Genomic DNA, 25128 nt, shown 5'->3' with positions numbered 1-25128 from the left:
CTTACCATTACGGAACCTAGAAAGTTCACTGAGATAAATGTTGGCTTAATTTTTCTTATGTGTATTTCTGGCCTTCCTATGTGGAATGTTTACTGTACATTTGTAATATTTGCTATTTCTTTTAATTACTATGTAAATGATCATGAGATTACCAATAATGGACCTGTGTGATACCAAGAAGAATAAAAGGCTATTCATGATTCCTGTTAATTAAATTAGGCACAAGGCTGACATGTCTCCTTAATGTTGGACAGTGAAGGTGCAGTATCAGATGAAAGCAGCTTCTGGTGATGTTTACTAGTAGTTAGCAAAAAAAAAGACTCTTAATACATTAATAACTATATACTAGTTAACAAGAGATGTGATCATTTACTCAAGCATAGAAACCAGATCTGTACAACACCTGATATTGCATTCACGACATCATTAATTATAGAATTGTTCCCTGTCATTCTCATACATCCATCTGTCTTCTTAAAATGCCAAATTAAGAGATGAATGTCAATATGGTAGAAATCCCTACCCTTGCATCTCCAAGTCTTTGATAGTGATACCAATTCCTAAAATCTCTCTAGTTACACAATATTGCTTTCAAATTTACTATGTTCTTAGGCAGACACAATTCTAGTGACTTTAACTTGGTCTTTTCTACCACAATGATCCTCATTCTAGAGGTCAAATAATCAATGTGGACAATATGTCCACTTTTGGCTGGTTCTGTTACAATTATGCACCCTGGAATAAGGAAACTGTATCAAGATGGATTTGGGAATCTGTGCTACAATTGCCCTAACCACCCGATCTCCATAATCCCCTACTCTGATTAGTGGGCAGTAGTAATACTCTTTAGTCTTCTAGAATTTTTGTCAGGTAAGATCCATTGTCTATTTGTGCTCAAATGTTATGATTTTACTATTTCTTCAAAGTCTGGCTAGTGTGAGACAAGGCCACAGATACACAGAAGCCTGGGAGAAAGAATAAAAGCATACAACTTTGGCAGTCCACTAAGATTTTATCTCAAGGGGAGTTGGTCTCCCTTTTACTCAAGGAGTTCTAAATCAGTAAACTAGTTTCACTATGGAAATTTGATTGAGGGACTATTATTATCCTTTGTCATAAATCAAATTAGATTTTTATTTACCTGGAATGAAATATAACCTTTCTGTTCATGTATATTATGTAATGATTTCATAGTCTCCCTATTTCACCTCTAAGAACAGCATGGTGATGTAGCAAATGCCACAGGTCTATATTATTTATTCTGAGTGCTTATTCAGTACTGCTGTTTATAACAGTTACCATGCCTACAATTACTTTTTGTGGTTGAGTGCTACCTCTTGGCCCAGATACTCTCCTGGATCCTATTATTTCCATTGCATTAGGGGTTTAAATTGATTTCCTTTAGTGCCCACTCGAAGATCTGGCTAGAGCTGAAGAATAATTATTATAGTCGAAATAATAAACTCTAAAAAATTTAATTTCCTTCAAGAACTTCCATGCTGAGAATAGATGTAGTAAGAAGTCATGGTTCCCTGTGAACTATACATCCCCAGGAAAAGACTGATAACTTACCCCACAGCTAAATTCACATTCCCTGGCTCTTGTTTCAGTTTTACTATCAGTTGTAACACTGATACAGGAAATGTAGAGAGATGATGAGAAATTTTCTTTACCAAAGTTCTGCCTCACATTGTACATAAGTCCTTTCCTCTGTACTAATTCTTGTCTCCCATTGTTCTTTTGCAAGGAAGTAGTTGCTACAGGCCTCAGAATCTAGTTTCTAGTAACACAATAGCATAGCTCTCTAAAGATACTGGCCTGAGGCTTCTCTCACCAATTTATTTATCAGAGTGAGTGATAACAGGTATATCTTATGGACTTCCCCATATAAGTGAGCAGTTCTTAAGTAACAAATCCATTCTACCATTTAAATCCACCTAAAATATTTAATGAGCTTCTCTACCTTATATCAAAACAAGTCTGGTATGGAATTCACCTACTGTGAGCCACTTTGGTGGCTGGATCCTATTTCATGTTTCAACCAACGAATCAACTGTCAGAGCACTTCCTAAATGCCTAGGCTGTAGAATTAAATACAGAATCTCAGTTTACTAAGACTGTAACACACACTCAGCCTTACTCAAATTTGTCTTCCATCTACCACAATCCTATATCTTCAATATCCATCTCCCCACATATTCCCAAGATTTCTGAATATAAAAATTAAAAACTAAAATCAGTTATTTCATAGTGCAGAGGCCACACATTTTATTTTACTTTTAAAGACCTGCTGACCTTGGGTCTGGTTATAAGTCTAGAGGCACAGGGGTAATATTGAGATGAATCTTATAGACAATCAGCATAAACTCATATGATACATACCCTGAAAATAGTCATTACTATTTTATTAGGCAATGTAGTTTCAGTCCTCTCAGATGGGGCTAGAGAGGCCACTAATAGTCAGTGTGGAAAAAAACTCCTTTTGACAAAGAAGACTCATTAAATGTTAGTGGCTTATGTCCCCAGCTTCTTCAGGATCTTTTCACACATTCTCATTTCAAGATACAGGATACTATTCTTCCCCAATCAATGCCTCTGAAGGTCTGGGAATTCAGCATGCACTGTAATTAAGCCAATCAAAGGAAGATAGTCTGTATTTGATTGTCAGCAGTCTGACTCCTGTAACTACACAAGATAAGAACTCTCTGTAACGACACACATAGAAGCTTTCATATCCTTTATGCAGGGCTTGTTATGGGAATACAAATCTCTGATCACATCCTTGTCTTTCAACATTTACTGAATTAGATTAGATTTCCAAACACTGAAAGACATACACATAGACACCTACTTCCTTGCTCTTTATACATGGTTGATTAGAAGTTTGCAATTGAGATATATTGCTTTTTTTTTTTTTGAGACAGGGTCTCACTACGTAGGCCTGGCTACCCTGGAACTCACTATATAGACCAGCGTGACCTCAAAATTTCAGAGATCCACATGCCTCTGCTCTAGAATGCTGGGATTAAAGTCATATTGCACCAAAGCCAGCATTTCTATGATTTGTATCAACATCACAACATAGAATACTTGCAACCATTTTACTAGGAGAGATGGTGTCCTTAGCTTCTTTAAATCCAATCAGATAGGTGTGACAGCTCAGAAATTCCACAATTACTTCAGAAAGTTTATCCTCAAAATTCTTTTTCTGAAACCACTCTTGATCACCAAATCTTGAAAAGCAAAACATTAGAACTTTAGAGAGCTACATAAATTTCTCTACACACTCAGCATCAAACCAATAGAATATGAAATATCCCCTGTGGTTTGGCAAATCAATCATAAACTGCATCTAGAGCAGGAAATGTAACTGAATAGCTAAAATAATTAGTATGCAAGATTATTATAAGTGGCTCCCACATTACAATGCAGTTTTCTGACTATATTAAGGAAATACTGTATGTACATACAGCCTCAATTTTCCAAATATTATGCCATACAGAATGAATGATCCAGGGACATAGCTTCTAATTTGCATGGAGGCTAATGGTTATCAAATTCATCACAAAAATTAATTTGTGCCAGTGGGCCTTAGTGCTTTGGGGGTTAACCTTGTAAAAAGCTTGAGAGGATTTGTTACCTGGACTTTTTTTCTTTCAGATATATATAAAGCCTCCACTTGGTATAGAGGTTAACAGAATATAGCTTCCAAATTTATACTTCATTATTGTATAGTTCTCAACAGAATGACTAAAACAATTATGTTAGCAATTGTATAATCAGTCAATTAAATGTTTCAAATAACAAATTTCAAACTACCCATTTATCTTGATGGTTTGAAATGGTGATGACAGGAAAAAAGATTAGCCTCTGACATTAGGAAGTTGACATGGCACACAGAGAGATGATCAAATTTCTGCTTCTGATTTAGAAAGTCTCTCATTATTAATGATGCTGTGTATGTGTATATAACAAACAGTAGGAAGGATGGGAAAAAGAGAACACTGAGAAAGGAAAGCAAGGAAGAAGAGCAGGGGGAGGAAAGAAGGGAGAGGAAAGGAAATAAGGACAGAGACAGGGACAGAGAGAAGACTTTGCCCTCCGACTTTATTCATAGTCTCTTCCCTTCAGGAAACTCCAAGGCTCAGAATTATGTCTGAATTATGAAAGCCAGGCAGCCGCCCACTAAGATTACCCTTCTTTGGAAGTCTGGTCTACACTGATGGGTCATAGTGTACTCTTCTGAGAGTTTGGGGCTCACCACTAAACATGAAGCTCCACACTCCACAGAAATAAGAGTTTGACTGTAATTTACCTGCTCTGCGCCTCTCTAGAAAGAACCAGTGGAAAATCTCCTTTCCTCCAAGTATTAAGCATTATCTCTGAAGTGCAAAATAACCCCTTGGGAGTACTTAACATACCATAATCTTCTTTTAGTTCCCTGCCCCCAACTTTGGGGGTAAAGAATTTCACTCCCCATCCCTCCACCCCCTCCACCCACACCCCCACACCCCCATGTCTCAAGGCGTGGTCTTTTCTTTGTCTATTTAGGCATCCCAACCCTGCTTAAGCAAGTCCCTCTATTGAAATCCTCTCTTACTACCTTTGTGTGCTTTCTGTTTTCCTCACAGCACCCTGACTGACACACTTGTGTTTCTGAGGGTGTCTTGCATAACATTGCATTTCTTTATTCCAATCATGCTCTTCTGGGATTCTTCTTGACTTTGCAATAGCATTTCTTGAATGTGTTGTCTGACATTCTGCATTACTTTTGGAATACAATTTGAGCCTTTTTTTTTACTTTGATTGTTACTTCTCCCTCAGTTTCTTTTGCACAATGTCCTGGAAATTTCTTGTCATAGCCTACATTTTCATTGGAGAACAAGTTGTCTCTGTCTTTTTTAAAAAACTTTTTTTAAAAAATGTGTGTATGTGGTGGATGAAATGTTAGTGCCCATGAGAGAAGGTGTCTGTGGAGCCCAGAAGAGGGTATCACATCCCCTGAAGCTGGAGGTGCAGGAGGTTGTAAACCGCCTAGGGTGGGTGCTGGGAACAAAACTCAGGTCCTCTGTAAGAGCAATATGCACTCTTATCTGCTGAGCCACCTCTCCAGCCCCTGCCACTCTGTTTTTATCAGTACAAGACTTTTTCTAGAATCTATTTCTTTCAGTCCATATAATTTATTATTTACAAATTCTCAAATTCTATATTTTACATTTGTGTGAATTTTATTAAGTTGAATTTATTACTATCTCTATGTAATTCTATTAGTATTAATTTTTTTATTTGACCTGTATTTTTGGCTATATGTGATTTCTTGAAGAATAGTTGCTTTGATCACTGTAAAATGTACTTTAAAATTTATTTTATTTCTGTGATTATAATATAATTACATCATTTCTCCTTTCCCTTTTCTCCCTCAAAATCTTCCCCTATACCTGATGGGTGATGGTGCTCTGCATGCTGTGAATGTGTTGTTCCTGTTGGTTGATAAATAAAATGCTGATTGGCCAGTGGCCATCAGGAAGTATAGGTGGGATAAACAGACAAGGAGAATTTGGGGAAGAGGAAGGCTGAGTCAGGAGTCACCAGCCAGACACAGAGGAAGAAAAATGTGAAGGCAGAACTGAGAAAAGGTATCAAGCCACATGGCTAAATATAAATAAGAATTATGGGTTAATTTAAATGTAATAACTATTCAGTAGTTAGCCTGAGCTAATGGCCGAGCAGTTTTAATTAATATAAACCTCTGTGTGTTTACTTGGGTCCAAGCGGCTGCAGGACTGGCAGGTGAGAGAGATTTGTCCTGACCATGGGCCAGGTGGGACACAGGAAAACTTCAGCTACATATACCCCCTTTTGCTCTTTTTCAAATCCATGGCCTTTTATCCACAGATTGTTGTTATATGCATATATATATTCCTGTGCTGGCTAGTAGTATGTCAACTTTAGACACAAACTAAGTTATCTGAAATGAGGTAACCTCAATTGAGAAAATATGTCCATAAGATCTGGATGTAGGGCATTTTCTTAATTAGTGATTGGTAGGTGAGGACCCAGCCCATGGTGGGTGGTGCCACCCTGGGGCTGGTGGTCCTGGGTTCTATAAGAAAGCAGGCTAAGCAAGCCAGGAAGCATCATCCATCCATTGCCTCTGCTTCAGCTCCTGCCTCCATGTTCCTAACCTGTTTTAGTTCCTGCCCTGACTTCCTTTTATGATGAACAGTGATGTGGAAGTGTAAGCCAAATAAACCCTTTCCTCCCCAACTTGCTTTCTGGTCATGGTGTTTGTTCACAGCAATAGAAACCCTAAGATAATTCCTAAATATAACTTGTTTGGTCTATATAATGAGTGTTACTTGTATGTATGTTTTCAGGGCTGATCATTTGAAGTTGGGAGGGTAAATTATTGGAGAATAAGAGGAATTGGAGGAAATGGAGTGTGAGAGTGGATTTGATCAAAATCTATTATATGCATGTGTGAAATTCTCAATAAAAGTATTCTCTAGAAATTCTCTTTAATGTTGTATTAATACTAGCTTGTCAAACATTTCTAAGATGTATTTTCAACATACATATTTTATACCACTTTATTGCTTTTCAAAGGATATTATTTATGTGTGTAAGTCAGATAAAATGTGTTATTCTAGTTAAATTCCATAATTATGGTTGTAGTACTACTGCTGACTCTCTTCAGCATCATCTGGCTATCCTCTCCCCTTATTTCATATTAAATTAATTTTATTCATTTTGTATATGAAACCTTTTACTATAGATATAGATGTGTCTTCAAGTCTTAAGATTAAACTATAGGGTATTTATAACTTTCTGTATATATAGAATGGAAATGATATAATTTTGCCTCTGTGATATATAATCTGATTTTTCATCTGATTAGTTTGTCTCTGTCTATATTAACATATTTAGATCTATCTACACTTTATATTTATAACATTTCATTTTAGTCTAGGCCCTCTACCCCCTCAAAAGGCTTCTTTGTTTGTAAGTTGCTTTCATATATTAGTTATGAAAGGAATATAATAATCTTATAACAAAGATTTGAGCACAGCATGGAAATATTAATAGATGATGAAACAATCACACACCCAGTTCACATACATAAGTTTCTCACTATAAACAATATTTCTACTGAAAGATATACCACTGGATTCTGAACTCCACACCTCATTTCTTAGTCATTTAAATTTATAGAGGCTACATGAAGTCTCCAGTCTTTCAGGTATGAAAGAATGGATGAAAGAGAATAATAAAAGATTTTTTTAGCCTATTGAATACATGAAAGAGAATAATAAATATATGTCAGCTTGTTGAATTGTTGACTGATTGTGACTTTTATAGAGAGGAAAGTTAAATTGCCTGTTAAATTGAAAAGGTTCTCTATGAAATGTTAAAAAAAAACTATGAGTGAAACAACAAAAAAGAATAAGAAACAGTGAGGATGCGCTGAGAATAATATAGCTACTAAGTGGCAGAACTGAGATTCAAGCCTGCACACATCTTCCTAGCTGCCTTTCTGATTAAAATGTGCATCTGTGAATGACTCCAATTAAAGAAACAATATAGGCTACTCAACTAAAATTGAATTTCAGACGCACAACACAACAGTTTTAGTTTGTCTTATTGATAATTTCATATATGAATACATTTTCATTATAACTACTCCTCTCTTCCCTCTCAATTCATTCCATGTCCCCCATATTCTGCTTTCAAATTCCTGTCCTCTTCCTCTATAGTTATTATTGTTATGCACACATGTAACACAAATTGCTAAATGGTCTTATAATAAAAACCCGGAGCCTGATATTGGGGTAAATGCTGACATATCAGAGAGACAAAGGAACAAGCAACATACACCTCTTACCTCTAGGACTCTTAACCCTGAAAAGGTCTTTCTAGCTGAAAGAACTCTAGCTGAAAGGGGTGTCTCAGCCTAAAAGCCTGTACCCCACCTGGGCCTGGAGTCCCTACCCTGCTGGCTAACTTTCTGTTGCAGCCTCTCTGCAGCAAACTCCCCAGACCAAGGCTCCAAACACACCAGAATTAGCTGCTTTCACACATTCCCCCACACAAATAGCCAGTTCTGTAGTTTCTTCCCTTTGGCTTTCTCTGAGCCCAGTCCTCTGGCTGTTGCCACACCATCATCTGAATCGTTGTTGTCAGCAGATTTGGTGAGTCAATTAAGATTTCTTAAAGGGAGGAATTAGTTAAAGGAAAGTTTTTTCCACATTAAAAAACAGGAAACATTTTTACAATGGAAGGCATTTGGTCTGTGACTATACATTAAAGGTCTAAAAATGGAACAATTAAGTGAGAGGATAATTAATGTTGATGGGATAGATGTAATGTCAATTATAAATATTATTTGTTTGATCATTCTGTTTTATTACTTAAAAAGTTGGTTAATATGAGTGCCAAGATAAAAATTTTAGAAAAACTTGTTCAAACAGTTCATAGAAATATTCAGACCCAGACAGAAGGATTTAAAGGAGAACCAATCTCAACACTGTATTATAAGGTTACAGAGAAATAGCCTAAGGCTTTCAAACAGCCAACCTTAATCTATCCAGTAACCTTACAGGAACTGCCAAATGCTCAAGGCTGTGTAAGAGCTGAATGGACTCCTGTACAAATGTTAGATTTGAAGAGATTCAAAAATACTATAGCATCATATGGTATACATTCCCCATTTTTGAAGCATATGTTAAACGTGTGGTCAACTTGTAATAGAATTATCCCTCAAGACTGGAGAGAGTTGGTTACAACTGTCTTAGAAGCTGGTCCCCAATTACAATGGAGGACCTGATATAAGGATGAGGCTAAGACACTGAACAATGAAGTAGGGCTAGAGGTATGGAAATCTCCCAAGATCATCATATTGGAGAGGGAGATTTTGCTAATGTATAAAGGCAATCTCTCTATGATGACCACCCTTCCCTGGCTTTATGTCAAATGCCAGCCTTGAATGCTTTGGACAGAATTGAAGAAGTAGGAAAGAAAATTGAGTCATTTACAGAAGTTATATAGGGCCCAAAAGAAACCTTCACTGATTTCTTACAAAGACTGACTTTGTAACAGTAAACAGAATGATACCAAATGCTAATGCACAATGCAAAGGGTAATTAGGCCATTAAAGGTAAGATCAGCACCCTTGGAGGAATAGATCTGAGATACAATAAATATTGAATCTCATGATCATGATGAGGAGGTGATTGGATAGGAGAGGTGATTTCCAGAGGCTTGAAGAAAAATAGTAATGTCAAATGTTTCAATTGCAGTAAACAAGGTCACCTAAAAGGGGACTGTAAAGAGGGTGTTCTAGGAACTTTTTTTTCAAGGAATAATCCCAACAGAATGCCCCTCACTTCTGGATTATGTCGAAGATGTGGCAAATGCGGGCATTGGACTAATGAATGTAGATCAACAAGGGACAGACAAGGTAATCCCTTGTCTTTGCCATTGGAAAACTCCCTGAGGGGCCTCTTATATGCCCCCATGTCAAATTCTGTTCAGTTCTTTCCTGTCATCATGGAAGAAACTTCTTCCCAGAGCAATTACCTAATTAGCCTAATGACTATTGAAAAAAAAAAACATACTGCTCTGGATGATAGAACAGCTATAGAAAAGAGAACAAAAATTCAGGAGAAACTATAATTCAAAATTGATAAAGATTAGATTGGGAACACCCCCAATTTAGGGTTGGGGAAGGGTTTTTCTTTTTGTCTCTCAAGAGAATGAAGGCTAAAGAATCTGAAGAACACTGGGAAAATGAAACAACTGAAGAAAAAAGGACAAATCGTCCAGAAAAAAATGTCCCATGAAGATTTTCTGCAGTGAATCATGACCACACCTAATAGCAACTTTGAAGTCTCCAAAAAAGATGATGGGGCCCTACAACAACAATTCCATCAGGACAATGATAATGCCACCAAGAGGACAAACACCACCCAAAGATCAACTTTGGACTACAAACTGCTCAGGACAATATTGAGATAGCCAGCTGAGATGATACAGCCTCACAGAGTACTCCAATCAGGACTTGACCATAATCCTAAATTTTCTTTGTGTCCCCATAAGACTACCAGTACCCACAAGGTACTTCAGCAGGAAGTAGCCTAGAAAACTATGCTCACATTCCCCAAATTATGGATATTTGTCTTTGTTAAGGGTTTGGTTAAAATTGTTATTGCTCATAGTCAATCCCTTTCTAAAAGAAGAAAGAGGGATATGACATAGAAATGTATTATATAAAAATGATAGGATAAAAAAGTAGATTATTAAATCTTCTCTGATAAAAAATAGAGAAATAATAGGATAAAAGGGTAGATTATTGAATCTACTTTTAGAAAGCAACTACTAGTTTTGAATATTTTACATTGGATTGGATTTTCATATATTGTATACAAATTATGCACATTGATACAAATTTGATATTATTTTTGTTGGAACATATTGTACATATATTTCTACTCTTGTTCAAAGTATTGTACTTATACAGTTCATTTAACAATGTAATACAAATTACTAGTCCTTGAAAGTTATTACCAACTAATTAGGATGTAAAGAAATGAAACTTAGTAGTTAGTCACTACAATCAAATTTGTAGTTTATGTTAGGCATGTTTTCAAGATCAAACAGAGATATATTTTAGATAGACAGGTCATCTTCAAACCCTTCAGAGATCTACAGAATATGATATTTAAGACGTTTTAATAACATATTCTTTTTTTATGACTATGAGACATATCTGCTCCTGGCAGCACCAATATACTTCAGAGAAGATGATGGACATCAAAGAAACTCCATATGGAGTTTGCATTCTTTGTGACAAAAGTTAGCCACTGGGCAAGAAAATACCCTTGCGTCAACTACTGACAGTATGCTGTCCAAATGGGATAAGCAGGACACAGAAGAAAGGACTGTCAAACCTTGTCAAGACAAGGTAGGACAGCCCTTCAAAAATTCCTGCTTCACAGAAAAGTTTGTCAGATATTCTAGGCCTGTAGGCCCAAGACGGATGCCCCAACATTATAGAGGAACCTTGGGTAACTCTCCAGGCAGCCAGCTGTTTCTGTCATCTCACATTTTTTTGAAAGTTGCTTGTTTGTACTTCCTGCTTACTCTGTTAATATATTTCCTTCTTGAGTCTCTGAGGGAGTTTAAGATTAGATAGTTATAGTTTTTCTTTTTAACAAATTTAGAAAAGAAACTCACTAAAGAGGTGTAAAGTGTATAAGTTTGAAAGACATCAAAAGATAGTTTTCAGTTGGTAATATAATTTAGGATAGAAAGTGAATTAGGTACAACACTTTGGACTCACCAAAATATGATAAATAATGGAGTAGTTTCTCTGAATCTGTCAAATGTTAATGGACTGGACATTGTTAATGTAATTCTTGACTGTATATATTATATATACTTATTGCACTTACTGTACATAGTTTTTCTTATATTAGTTGAAACCTTTTATTATTTTAGACATAAAAGGGGAAATGTGGTGATATATTATGTACCCTATTAAAATTTGCCTGAAGATCAAATCAATAGGTTAACCAAGCCACTAGATTAAACATAGAGGTCAGGCAGTGGTGACACACTAGGAAGGCAGAGATCCGTCTGAATCTCTGAGTTCAAAGCCACCCTGGAATGAGATTGACTTAGTCTAGTCGAGAAATAGAGCCAGGTAGTGGTGGAACACACCTTTAATCCAGTATTTGGGAAGCACACATGCCATTAATCCCAGCACTAGGAAGGAAGTGATGCCTGGGTGGAGAAAGGTATATGAGGCATGAGGAGACTGGAACTAGAGGCTTTTCTGCAGAAGCATCCCTTTCAGCTAGAGGCCTATCAGCTGAGGCTTTTCAGGCTGAGGAGTCCTAGAGGTAAAAGGTGGCTTGTTCCTTTGTCTCTCTGATCTTTCAGCATTTACCCCAATATCTGGCACTGAGATTTTTTATTAAAAGACCATTTAGATTTCATGTTACACACACACATTGCATATATATGTATATGTGTGTATGAATATGTATGAATGTATACATATATTCAGTGTGTGTATGTATGTATGTATGTATGTATGTATGTATGTATGTATGTATGTATGTAACCCTACTGGGTCCAATTAGTGCTGCCCTTATGTATTTGAGTATAGGCATTGCCACTTGGGAATGGGCGACCTAAGAGGGAGCATGTCTCTGAAGAAAACTGACTCTTCCTCCCTCAGCAACCATGGACAACCTATAGCTCTTCAACTAATGGTAGGCCCTTGTGTGTCCTTCCCCCATTCATACTGAAATGTTTACTGGTATATGCTTGTACAGGTATCCAAATAATTAGGAGTTCATGGGAGCAACCTCCCTGTCATGTCCAGAAGACACTATTTCACAGCACTCCTCTTAGTACTCTGGTTTAGTACTACTCTTAATACTCTGACTTAGTATACTTAGTACTCTGACTCTTCTAATCATTCTGTTCCCTCATCCAAGATATTCCCTGAGCTTTGGGTGTAGGGACTAACACATTTTTAATGTGAGCATATCTTATGTAACATCTTTTGTGTGTTTAAAATTCAAATTTAGGGCTGGAGAGATGGTTCAGAGATTAAGAGCACTGGCTGCTCTTCCAGAGGTCCTGAGTTCAATTCCCAGCAACCACATGATAGCTCACAACCATCTATAATGAGATCTAGTACCCTCTTCTGGCGTGCAGGGATACATCCAGGTGGAACACTGTACATAGTAAAAAAAAATGATTTTTTTTTTTGGTTTTTTTTTCGAGACAGGGTTTCTCTGTGTAGCTTTGCGCCTTTCCTGGAGCTCACTTGGTAGCCCAGGCTGGCCTTGAACTCACAAGAGATCCGCCTGGCTCTGCCTCCCGAGTGCTGGGATTAAAGGCGTGCGCCACCAACGCCCGGCAAAAAAAAATGATTTTAAAAATTCAAATTTAATTGGCCATTCTTAAATTTCAGGTACTAAATCCAGCAGTACTACCACTATCCATCTTCTGTCATAAAATATAAAAGATGCAGTGTGTGTCTTTGTTTCCTTCCCCCATTTTATCCTCAAGGAAAGAAACATCAAAAGCATGTTCTTTGTTTGTTTGTTTTTTAGTTAGTAAATATGAGGACCTGAGCATCAATCTCAAAACCTATGTGAAAAGCCAAGCATGCTGGCCTGCACTTGTCCTGGGGAAGCAGAGACACAGGCTCACTGGCCAGTCAAACTAGCCTGCTTGGTAAAATCTCTACCAATGAGATCCTGTCTCAAAAACCAATGTGAATGGCCCCTGAGAAGTGACACTTGAGGATGACCACATGCACATATAAGCAAACATACCTACACATGTAGACCCCCTCACCCACACACCCAACGTCCTTTGGTATTTTTTTTTTTTTTTTTTTGGTTTTTCGAGACAGGGTTTCTCTGTGTAGCTTTGCACCTTTCCTGGGACTCACTTGGTAGTCCAGGCTGGCCTCGAACTCATAGAGATCCACCTGGCTCTGCCTCCTGAGTGCTGGGATTAAAGGTGTGTGCCACCACCGCCCGGCTTGTATTTTTTTTTTTTTTTTTTTTTTTTTTTTGGTTTTCGAGACAGGGTTTCTCTGCGTAGCTTTGCGCCTTTCCTGGAGCTCACTTGGTAGCCCAGGCTGGCCTCGAACTCACAGCGATCCTCCTGGCTCTGCCTCCCGAGTGCTGGGATTAAAGGCGTGCGCCACCAACGCCCGGCCCGGCTTGTATTTTTAAAGTATATTTACAAACCTGCCTGCTACACCCTGTGGATTCAAGAATGTTTAAGGTAGGTTATTGCTACTATTGTGTTTCTCAGCCTACCACAGAATAGTGTCTTTATTTCTTTTTGTTTGTAAGAAATAGAGTAATCTAACGTGAATAACCATGTACTATAGAAAACAAGTGTTGGCCTAATGCACAACAAGTTTCTGAAGTCATCATGAAACATGCTTAATTTTCACATTTAAAAAGAAATCCTAACATAACATGTATATAAAGCACTTACCTATGAAAAGATAATCTATAGTACTAGTAGATTTCACTACTGTCTGAGGGAACAGCATAGTTCCTAAAGCAGTAACCTCATATGTACCTTCTTTCATACGTTCTCTTGTATCAGAGCACAATCAAGTGTCTTACCTATTTTTGCTACAAAATATTGAATTGAAAAATAAAAGGTTGCATATATTCATGGCATACAACACTGTTATTTGATGTAAATGTGCATTGCTTAAAAATTACTACAGACTAACACACTCATCACCACCCATGCCACCCATAAGAGCTGCAGAATTTCTTCATATTATAATTTGAAGATTTTCACCCTTTGACCAATATTTCTCCAGTTATTTCACCCCTTATCCCCTGGAAACCACTCTACTACCTATTTTTATAAGAACAACTTTGTTAGAATTGTGAGACCATACAATATTTAACATTTTTTGTGTCTGGCTCGTTTCACTTAGCTTATTCAAATTGTTTGCCATGGATCTTGGTATGAAAAGTATCCCAATCTGACCTCAAATGTGTGGTCCTCCTACCAAGCATACCAAGTTCTGAGACAACAGTTATGTAGTACCCTATTAATCTTCATTAGCTATTTTTGATTCAAGCCTGGACATTTTGAACATCACGGTAGAGGGTTCTTTAACCGACAGTAACATTCAGTTTCAATAGACAGTCACTCTATTTGGGTCTAGCTTGAAGACCTTAGCTGATGTTTGTGACCTTGATCTTCAACGGCAAGTCAGTGTTCAGAGCCAGTATTATCTCCTTCACTGTGTTCTGTCTCTGCTAGTTTCCCACTGATCTCAGAAGGTGCCTCCTGTCTGGTCAATGTCATTGGATAAGAGTTCATAAAACAAAGGACCTTGGTAACTGATGCTACAACTTAATGACCCACAACAGTTCCGTGTAGAGATTGTAGGGTAGATTGCTGTCTGAGCCCTGATGAAACCGCTGTGTTGTTGAATCCTACTCCCACTGTTCCCACCATTGGACAGAATAAATCTCCACACTCTGTCTTTGTTTTGTACCCCGTTTGTCCAGTTCCTTTGGCCACAAAGACTACACTTTCCTTGCTTATTATTTTCCCTCTATGCCTATTGGAACTTCCTGGCTACAGGGATTTCTAGAACTGAGCTAGGAATGAATATACATCAGAGAAAAAGAAAATCTGAGGAACTCACAGTGGTGTTGTCTTGACTCCCCTGACCTGACAACTTCATCCATACACTTTAAGAATCCTTTGATGATTGATTCTTGAAGTATCCCTGTGGTATTTAGAAGAAAGAAGAAAGGAAGTGAATTTATACCATTTTGTCATATAATTAGAAGTCAGTTTACCTTTTCTGAAATCATTGTAATCACACTACAATTTTCATTAATAATCTAACAATGTACCAGTATGCTTAGCCAAAGCAAGTCTTCAGCAGTTAGTTACCCAAATACTATATTAGGAGGACTAATACTGAGCTTTCTCCTCTTTATTATTCCTTAGCTAACAAATATCCATAAATATGACATCATTATACTCCTGAACATTACTACAAGCAAATGGTCCATTATCAACAAAGATATTAGAGGAGAGGAAATCTCATTCTCACATATTACAGAGAGCACAAAACTATCTCAATGGCCAAATTCTAAGTTTTTATGCTTCTACCTTATTTATTTAGCTTTGGCATAATGAGTCATATGTGAATCACTGATCCGTGATGGAAATTTCTGACCCACAGGATGAATTTCACATGCAATAGAAAGAATGCATTAACCTTGTGAGAGTTCTTACCTCAAGCTCTTGCAAGCTTGTGCAAGGGTTAGGGTGAGTTTTGAGATGTATTGATTTTGAGGTTCCCTTCAGCACTAGAAGCAGTTATTTCAGATTCTACCATGATCCTAAATAGAGATTGACTGAGACCAGTTTTGAAGTGACTGAAAAGAGAGTTAACCAGCCTTTCCTTTCATTTAATCCCATTGTTTACAACTCCTCTTATTTTATTCCAGTGGTAATGTTTTGGGAAATGATAATACGATCTCTTCTATTATGATATTCATTCATTCATTATATTAATTCTGAGGATGAATTTATATCTCTTAATCTCAGTGGAAAGCTAATGTAAGACTGATTTTTTAAGCTGATACTCTGGTTGCTATGACAACTAGGTTATGCTCTCTAATAACAAGCGGTAAAACCAGTTTGCAAGAATATTTATAAGCATCTATAACAAGCTTTTTGGTAACTATGATCACTATAAGACACACACAGAGAGAGAGAGAGAGAGAGAGAGGGAGAGGGAGAGGGGGAGAGAGAGAGAGAGAGAGAGAGAGAGAGAGAGAGAGAGAGAGAGAGAGAGAGAGAGAGAGAGAGAGAATGCATGTGTGTTTCTGTCTTTCCTTGAGTCAGTGAAATATTTGGTTGGCAAATTGGCAAATCTGGTTTTGATCCTTTCCCTCACCTTCCCACCCCTGCTCCAACCATGGAATTTGAAAGACACTGGCTACTCACGAGAAGAGAAGAGATACAAGCAGCTGAAGCAGCTGAAGCACCAGCCACTCAGTCACTTTCCTTGTTTCTATGTCCTAAAATAAGCCAACATCTGTGCAAGGAGTGCCTAATTAGCCTTTGATTCTTGCCATTGGATTCTGCTGGTGGACACAGAATACATTTTTGGAGACTGTAAAGATTTTAAGTGAAATTTCCAATTTTAAAAATGTTTATGATTATTTTCCAATATTACCATTATGTTCTGAAAATTTGGCTAACAAAATGGGTACTACTAAGGCAAATAAAATGTTAATAAAGGCCTAAAGTCTCCCTCAATTGTCTTACAAATCCGATGCCAAAAATCACTATCCAAAGTTTCATACGGAAACAAAGACTCAAGGAAGTGACAAAAAAAACTAAGTGTTTTTCTATTTGAACAGAGAGAGCAGTTCTGGAAAGGTAACAAGTATGTGGGCTGGACGAAGGAAGATAAGATTCATTTCAATAGGGTCTATTTGTACAGAATTCTCTCGGCTGTGACTCCTCGGTGAAGAACAGTCCTCTTTTCTGGTCGAAAGAGTACATCTCTCACATCAAAGTTTAAATTTTCTGACTGCAGAAAGAAACTGAAAGATTCAATGTTCCTGCATCTGCTGTTTCTCAAGTGCCTTTTGCTTATTCTGAAGTGGGCATTTTTTTACAGTGTCATGTTTTATATCTTTCTCAATCACATTGTATCATTATGAACTGCGTGTTAATTTAACAAAGACATTTACTTGCTCATTTTAAGCAAAAATTTCATTCAGCAATTCTTAAATTTCTAGAGATTACATAGTAAAAATACTAACTTTCAGTGATATAAATGATAAATGAAAATGACAAAAATGAACTTCAGTCTACGGACACTACTGTTAATGTGGTCCACTTTTTAAAGAAATGTATAAATGTTTGGAAAGTCATACTTTCAGTTTCTCACATTTATGTTTCTGTACAATCCTGTGTGTGTATGTGTGTGTGTGTGTATGTGTGTGTGTGTGTGTGTGTGTGTGTGTGTGTGTGTGTGTGTGTATTCAGGTACACATGCTTATGTAGGCCAGAAGTCAATCTTCTCTAGAGTTGACCCCCAGATGACATCCAACATGCATTTTTAGACAGAGTCCCACCTGGCCCACAAATTATCAGCTAGACCAGACGGCCTTTGTGTTTTAAAATATATTTTAAAATGTAAAAGCTAGTTTACAGAGTAACGAACGTCCTTTTGGCATTTTCACATATCTATGTTATTATATTTTGTTCTTATTCATTTCCCTTATCTACTGCCCTGTCTCATTCCCCTATTCCTCTCTTCCTGGGCTTCTTTCACTTTCAAATGTAACACTCCATTCTGCTTTAATGTCACTCTCACACGTATTCCATCAGCCTTTGTTTCCATCCCTCTTCCCACTCCCTTAAGAGCACCACCTCCTTGTGGTCTTCTTCTGATTTCATAACCTACTACACATATACAAGGAAAGGAAGAAAAAAAGAGTGAGGGAGGGAGGAAGGGAGAGAGAGAGAGAGAATGGAGAGGGAAAATATTTTAAGTTTAATTAAAAATGGAACTCTCCTGCTGTTTCATGGGTATATTTCCCTTGCTATCCAGTTGTGCACACAATACTTTACATCACATGAGGTTTTTTATTTATAATTCTGTATATTCTTGTAGATGATATTAATTTATTAAAATATGATGTATGGTAGGATGGGATATGTATGCATTCATATGTCTATAATTCAAAATATGCCAAACGAAATTATTTGTAATCTATATAACAAGAGAAAGTAAAGGCAAAATGTTTAGAAAAGAAAATCAGAGAATGAAAGGTGGTAAGTAATCTCATGTCAGGAATGAAATGACATTAAAATAACAATCTCAAGAAGTTTCATATAAACTCTTCATCTCTTATCAAATGTCTTAGTCAGTATTCTATTGCTGTGAAGACACCGTGATGACAGCAAAGGAAAACATTTAATTGGGACTTGCTTACATATTTAGAAGTTTAGACCATTATCATCATGGTGTGACATGGTGACATACAGGCACACATGATGTTGGAGAAGTAGCTTGAGATTCCTACATCTGGACCCGCAGGCAGCAAGAAAAGAAGAGAAACACTGGACTTGGCTTAGGGTTTTGAAACCTCAAAGCCCATGCACAATGACACACTTCTTCCAATAAAGTCACACCTACACCGCTGTCACACCTCCTAATCCTTGACAAGTAGTACAAATCCCTGAAGGCTAAGCATTCAAATATAAGAGCCTAAAGGGGCCATTGCAAGAATTCTGTATATGCACAGCAGCTCAGCAGCTCTAGAATCTCATCTGGTGCCTTATTACGTCATCAGCAGGAGACTGCATCCCAGCCTAAAGGCCAGATGTGCACTCCCATGCGCTCTCTCTGTGTACTCTGTCTCTCTCTGCCTGCACTATCTCTCTCTGCATGCTCTGTCTCTCTCTCTGCATCTCTCTGTCTCTCTCTGTCTCTCTCTGTCTCTCTGTCTGTCTCTCTCTCTCTCTCTCTCTCTGTCTCTCTCTCTCTCTCTCTCTCTCCTTCTCCTAATAAAGATGTAAAAGGTACCATGGCTCTTGACTCTTGCCACCACTGTAACCACCGAGGCCAGGAACCTGCACTGCCATATACCCTTTCAGCCATTCTTATTCAAACTACCCCACCAAATATGTAGATTTCCCATGAACATAGCAAGGTGACATAGAAAACTGGAATATACAGTAGTGGAAGTTTCATGACTGACTTCAATAGAATTTGCAAGTTCTAGCTTTAACATTTAATCAATATGTTTTTGCTTTTAAGAAGAAAATAGGAATAAAAAGGGTTATATAATAATTTACAACAAATTAATGAGACATAAGAAAGCAAAGTTTAAAAGTCATGAAGGAGTAATGAATTCTTAGGAAACATGAGTATTTGATTCAGTTATATAAAACAGATAATTCAGATTAGAGTTCCACAGTTCTGATTTGTATGAACTTCAGGACTAGCAAGTTTATTCCCAACAGGGTTTTTTTGTTGTTGTTGTTGTTGTTGTTGTTTTGTTTTATTTATTTTTTTATTTTTATTTTTTTGATTTGGTATTTCAAGACAGGGTTTCTCTGTAAAGCTTTGGCACCTTTCCTGGAACTCACCCAATAGGCCCAGCCTGGCCTTGACCTCACAGAGATCCACCTGACTCTGTGACCCAGGTGCTGGGATTATAGGTGTGCACTACCACGGCCCAGCCCCACCAGGGATTCCTAAGACTAAACAAACATGACTATACAGGTTTCAGACTTTTCATGATTGCAGTATGGAAGACTACGAAATGATATCACATATTTGATCAAAAATTATCACAAGTGAAGCTATTGTTTTACTATTTCACTGGCCATTAATTTGTTATTTCCCTATTTGGAAATGAGGGGGTACAAAAGGCCTGTGACAAATGTTACAGATGCATGTAATTATGAGCAGGCAATTTAAATGCTCCTAATACAGGCTCTGATGCTCCTGTGGTCCAGATGTGGCTCCTGTGACCAGGGATTACCTTCAGATTTTGACCCAGATGCTTATTTTACATCCCAGGTGAACGATGGTGTCCTTTTGGGTCCTCTAACCAAAGCTAGCACCGAGGCAACGTAGACATTTTTGTGTCTCAGAAAAGGAGACTAGGGGATAGAAGAGCTGAAGACCACACTTCACCATTCTCCCTGAAGTAGCCTAGACACGCTTAATCCCCAACTTCTAAATTGCTCTCTGGTGGAAAAGGTTACCCAGGGAACTGTAACACTATTTCACACCCAGGAGAGACCAAGAGTCAGGAGGTCAGGGGGGCACACACCTTGTTTTGTACTCACAGACAAAGGTTGCAGCTATTTTAGACTGCATGTACAGATGATGCGGTCCAGGGTGGGGCTTCCTCTGTATCCCAGGAAGAGCATGGTGGAATCTCATGTTTATTAGTTACTTTTCTCACTGATGAGACCAAATACTTGACAAACGGAAAGCCTTAACCATGGAGCCATCTCTCCAGTAATTAGTGAAGAAAGAGATCATAATTTGAAGGAGAATGGGGAGGGGTACATGGGAAGGTTTGGAGGGAGGAAGGGAAGAGAGAAATGTTGTGATTAAATTAAACTCTCCAAAATAAAGAACAGACCCGAGGGAGGAAAGGTTCATCTTAGCTGAGCACACAGAAGAGCTCTATGCATAGTGGCAGTGAGGTCTCAGCAGAAGAGGCTGCGGGTCCATGGTACAACATGGAGGCAGAGACCTGCATTTTCCTCTTTTGCTTTTACTCCTCACCCTCTGCCTCCTTACATTCTTCTTTCTCCCTCCTTGTGTATCTTTCACATTTTTGTTTTATTAGACAGGGTCTTAACCTGTAGTCTAGGCTGGCCTACAACTCACTGTGTACCCACAACAATCCTGCCCTCCACTTGATGGCTGATGGAGTGGCTGGCAGGTGTGAGTCAGCAAGCTTTCACAGAGGGCCTGTTTGCTCCTCTATTGTTCTGTAAATGAAAAGGGTAATAAAGTAGCTCATGTCAGCCAGGCTGACAACAAACTCACTATGTGGCAAGGGCTGGCCCTGAGCTCTTCATCCTGCTGCTTTCTTTTCCCAGTTCTTAGAGTGAGCACATGCTTCATGAGGCCATTCTTCTTTCCTTAAGTATGCAGACAGGGACTCCAGCCCATGGTTGGTGCCTTTCACACTGCCAGTTTCTCTTGCCCCCCACTTAAACATCTCTCAGAACGCTCTCCAGACATATCAGTGACTCACTAATGCCCGAGGCAGTTTTTAATTCAATCAAACTGACAATGGGAATTATCCATCCTAGTCATGAAATGAATAACAAGGACAGTTGTCTCTGCTCTTTAAATCGGGGAGAAGAGGCTCTTAACACTATACTGAATAGATCTGTAGATGCTGATGCATGTCTGTGCTGCTGGTCAATGCCATACATTTGCTTCCCAAGACATCTCCCTCTGTCTATCACATGGTTCTCAACCCCTGGGTCTTCACCCCTTTGGGGGTCGCATCTCAGATACCCTGCATTTCAGATATTTACATCAAGATTCATAACAGTAGAAAAATTACAGTTGTGAAGTAGCAACGGAAACAATTTCATGGTCAGGGGTCACTACAACATGAGCAACTGTATTCAAGGATCTCAGCATGAGGGAGCTTGAGACACACTGAGTTATCTTGTGTGTGTGAGACAGCCTGTGGAGCAGTCTTCCTAGGTGCTGTGGAGACTGTGGCATTGCCTGAGGGAAGGGAAATACTCCAAGAAATGAGACTTGGAGTTGACCTGTCACTGATTTAGAGACTCATCTGTGTTAATTGTCCTGGGAAAGGCAGAACTCAGCATTTGGCTGCTTCCTTGGCACCTGGAGACGTTGACAACTCTAGCTTCTGACGTCATGGCATTGGTCTGAAGTGTCCTGAGAGGTCAGAGGGAGCCCACTCACAAGAAAACAAACTTACTTTGTGACACCTCTGGGGGCTGCTGTTACAAGAATATGTCACTTCTCATTTTATGTCTTATTCAGAGGGCAAACTCCTTTCCCTCATAGCCCCTGGGCTCGGTGATCTGCATCCAGTCCCCCAAGTTCAGATTCTGGCACTTTGCCTGTCACTGCCTTCACTTCCAGAGAGCTGTGTGAGTCACAAGAAAGACCTTTGAATCTGCCTCCCTCCGTGCTAACATTGGGAGGATAAAAGTAATAGACCATGGGGAGGGGTTCTCCATCTTGTGACTGGGGACTAAGGGACTATGTCCATCCACTGCCACAGTGATTTATGACGGGATTAGCACAGCCCAGCAGTGAGCAGAGCTAACTTATCTCTGCTGGTTGATGAGTGACTGCCAGGACTTTTCATGACAAGGCAGTCAGAAGGACTGGAGCCTCTGGTTGGCCCCTTGGTAGCAAACAACAGAAGCTTCTTATCACAGGGTCACTGAGGCATGGACTTCAGGAAATGCCATACATTTTTTATATATCCTTGGCATCCTTGAGTCTGGGTATTGGCTCTGTCAACCAAGTGTCAGAGCAAAGTTGGGAGCTTGCAAATGGTGAGTGACATCCTCTCCCAACCAAGCAGAGAAAATGTGGAAGCAAATAATTCCCAAGCACGAGTCTGAAGGGCAGTTAGAGCCTATGGACAATCCTAAACTCCTACCATTTTATAGTGTCTGAAAAATTATGTCTCATAAAAAATCTCACAACATCAATACAGCTAGTTTATTCCTGTGTGTGGTGCCTCACGTCTTGACTTGATAGATGGCTTGAGTGACTGACAGCTTAATGATGGCTCTGTCCCTGAGAAGAATGGCCTAGATCCCCCAAACTATACTCACAGTGCCCTGCTGCAGGAAAAACACAGCATGCTGGTGTTTATGTGGGCTCTCAATAAGGCTGTGCCCTGAGAAATGAGTCAGCTGTATTTAGAGGAGCAGTGGTTTAAATTATGAATCAATTACCAACCAGCAAGGAGTCGTGATGCTATTGTGTCTGTGTGAGTCTGTTTGGCAATTGACGCATTAGGTTTAGGATGCAGGTGCTTGCTTCTTCCCACTGTGTGGGAGGGAGAGAGTCTGGCAGCTCTTGCTGAGAGCAGCCTGAAGAGGCTGAGTCACCATCAGAGATTTCCCTTGCTTGCTTCTGTGACTTAAGGTGAGAGGACTGCTATGCTCAGGCGCCTTTGAGTGTCTGCTTTCACGAATCAGATGTCTTGGAACTTTTCCAAGTAAGCATCCTTTTCCCACAAGGTTTTTACTTTTTTCTCTAGCCTTTTAAAGGTGTATCATGAGACTGTGGTGTACCCAGTGGCAGAATGTTTGCCTACCATGTTGAAGACCCTAGATTCATTCCTCATTAATGAATACTACCGCCAAACTGCATCATATGTCACTGAAATTACAGTAGGCATAATATTCCTTATGACAGGTTAAGAAACACTCATAATTATTGTTAGAAAGGAGAAGGTGGCACATTTTTCAGTGGTGTACCAGGTGGGAGTTATTCCATTCTTTGGAAACGATATAGTGTGTTTCTCATTTGCTTAGCTTTGCCATAATACCCGATAAAACAGCCAATGACTGCTATGGATATCGCTCTGTATAAACAAAATGCTGATTGGCTAGTAGCAAGGCAGGAAGTATAGGCGGGACAAGCAGAGAATAGAATTCTGGGAACTGAAAGGCTGAGGAGAGAGATGCTGCCAGCTGCTGCCATGAGAAGATCTTAAGATACCGCTAAGCCTTGAGCCAGGTGGCAATTTATAGACTAATAGATATGGGTTCATTTAAGATATAAAAACTAGATAATAAGAAACCTGTTGTGGCCATACAGTTTATAAGTAATATAAGTCTCTGTGTGTTTACTTGGTTGGGTCTGAGCAGCTGCGGGATTGGTGGGTGAGAAAGATTTATCCTGACCCTGGGCCAGGCAGGACCAGGAAAACTCTAGCTACAAATGACATAAATATAATTATGTCACTGGGCTCCAATGCATTTGTTTAGGGAAAAAAAATGTAGCAGCTAGACAATGCTCTCAGATCATCATTTGTTGATCATTGTTGTAATATATTTGGCACATAAATGTTTAGAAAATTCTTGTCCTGACATTCTGTATTTCAATACATTATGATTTTACTTAGCAGATTAAAATTTTGAAAACCTAAGTTCTAAAACAAACTGAGCTTTGACTTTTTTTGGGCCTTTTTGAATTCTGTGAATGACTTTCCTTAGCTTGTGGCATAAAGCACAGGTTTCCCAGAAAAGGCTCTTTTAGGTCAGCAGATATTCTTGTTGATGATGTTAAGAACTCATCATCCCCATTGTCTATGTACAAAGTATGCTTAATGAGAACCAGATGGTTCTCTGGGGGAAAAAAAAAAAGGTATCTAATTTATCAATCCAACATACCTCAGATGTATTGGTGCCATGTCTGCCTCCCACATCACCATTTGTACTTGACCCCTGGCTCTTTCAGTTTGTTTGTTCAGTGATGATGCCACAGAGCAATGGAACCCTAACAGAGAGACTGCAGTTCCCAACCTGCTTTCCCTCACGTGTACCGCCCCACCTCTGACAACAGTGTTTTTCATACCAGTGCCATATTGTTCTCTGAAGAGCAGGAAAGATGAGATGTTTACTTCTAAGTCTCAGGGAAATTGGTCTTCAAATCCTCACTGTTAAACAACAGCAACATGTTAGTGACCTTTCTCTTCTCAGAGACAGAACTCGGCCCCTCAGATCACCTCTTATGAGGTTCTGAGGCTCACTGACAGCCAGTAAACTATATCTCCTAGGGAGAAGATGCTTAGGCCACCTCTCCTTATCCCTTTCTATGTCACTTACAAGCCTAGTAGCCCCCTTGTCAGTCTTTTGTTCCTAACACTTTGGGACTCTGCTTTCTTTGGAAAGTCACTGTACCCTCAGAGCTTCCCTTCACCTCCTCATTCAAATGAAAGCCATTCCTTCCTGCACTTCCAATCTAAGGAATAGATTATGCCTTTTCACTCAAGCTTGGAACTTTCCCCAAGATTTTTGATCCATTTCCTTCTACTG

General features: G+C 38.8%; 1 long non-coding RNA gene across 1 annotated transcript; it reads right to left on the bottom strand.

The window, feature by feature from the left end:
* Positions 1-1589: 1589 nt before the first annotated feature.
* LOC143270738 (uncharacterized) lies at positions 1590-24535 on the bottom strand. Its single transcript, XR_013047975.1, has 3 exons — positions 24484-24535; positions 15215-15298; positions 1590-2621 (listed from the first exon to the last, which is right to left on the bottom strand). It is a non-coding gene; the product is annotated as an uncharacterized LOC143270738 (long non-coding RNA).
* Between the last annotated feature and the right edge of the window lie 593 nt (positions 24536-25128).

This window comes from Peromyscus maniculatus, chromosome X (genome assembly GCF_049852395.1).
Source record: "Peromyscus maniculatus bairdii isolate BWxNUB_F1_BW_parent chromosome X, HU_Pman_BW_mat_3.1, whole genome shotgun sequence".
Lineage (NCBI taxonomy): Eukaryota > Metazoa > Chordata > Mammalia > Rodentia > Cricetidae > Peromyscus > Peromyscus maniculatus.
This window is presented reverse-complemented; position numbering and strand designations above follow the sequence as displayed.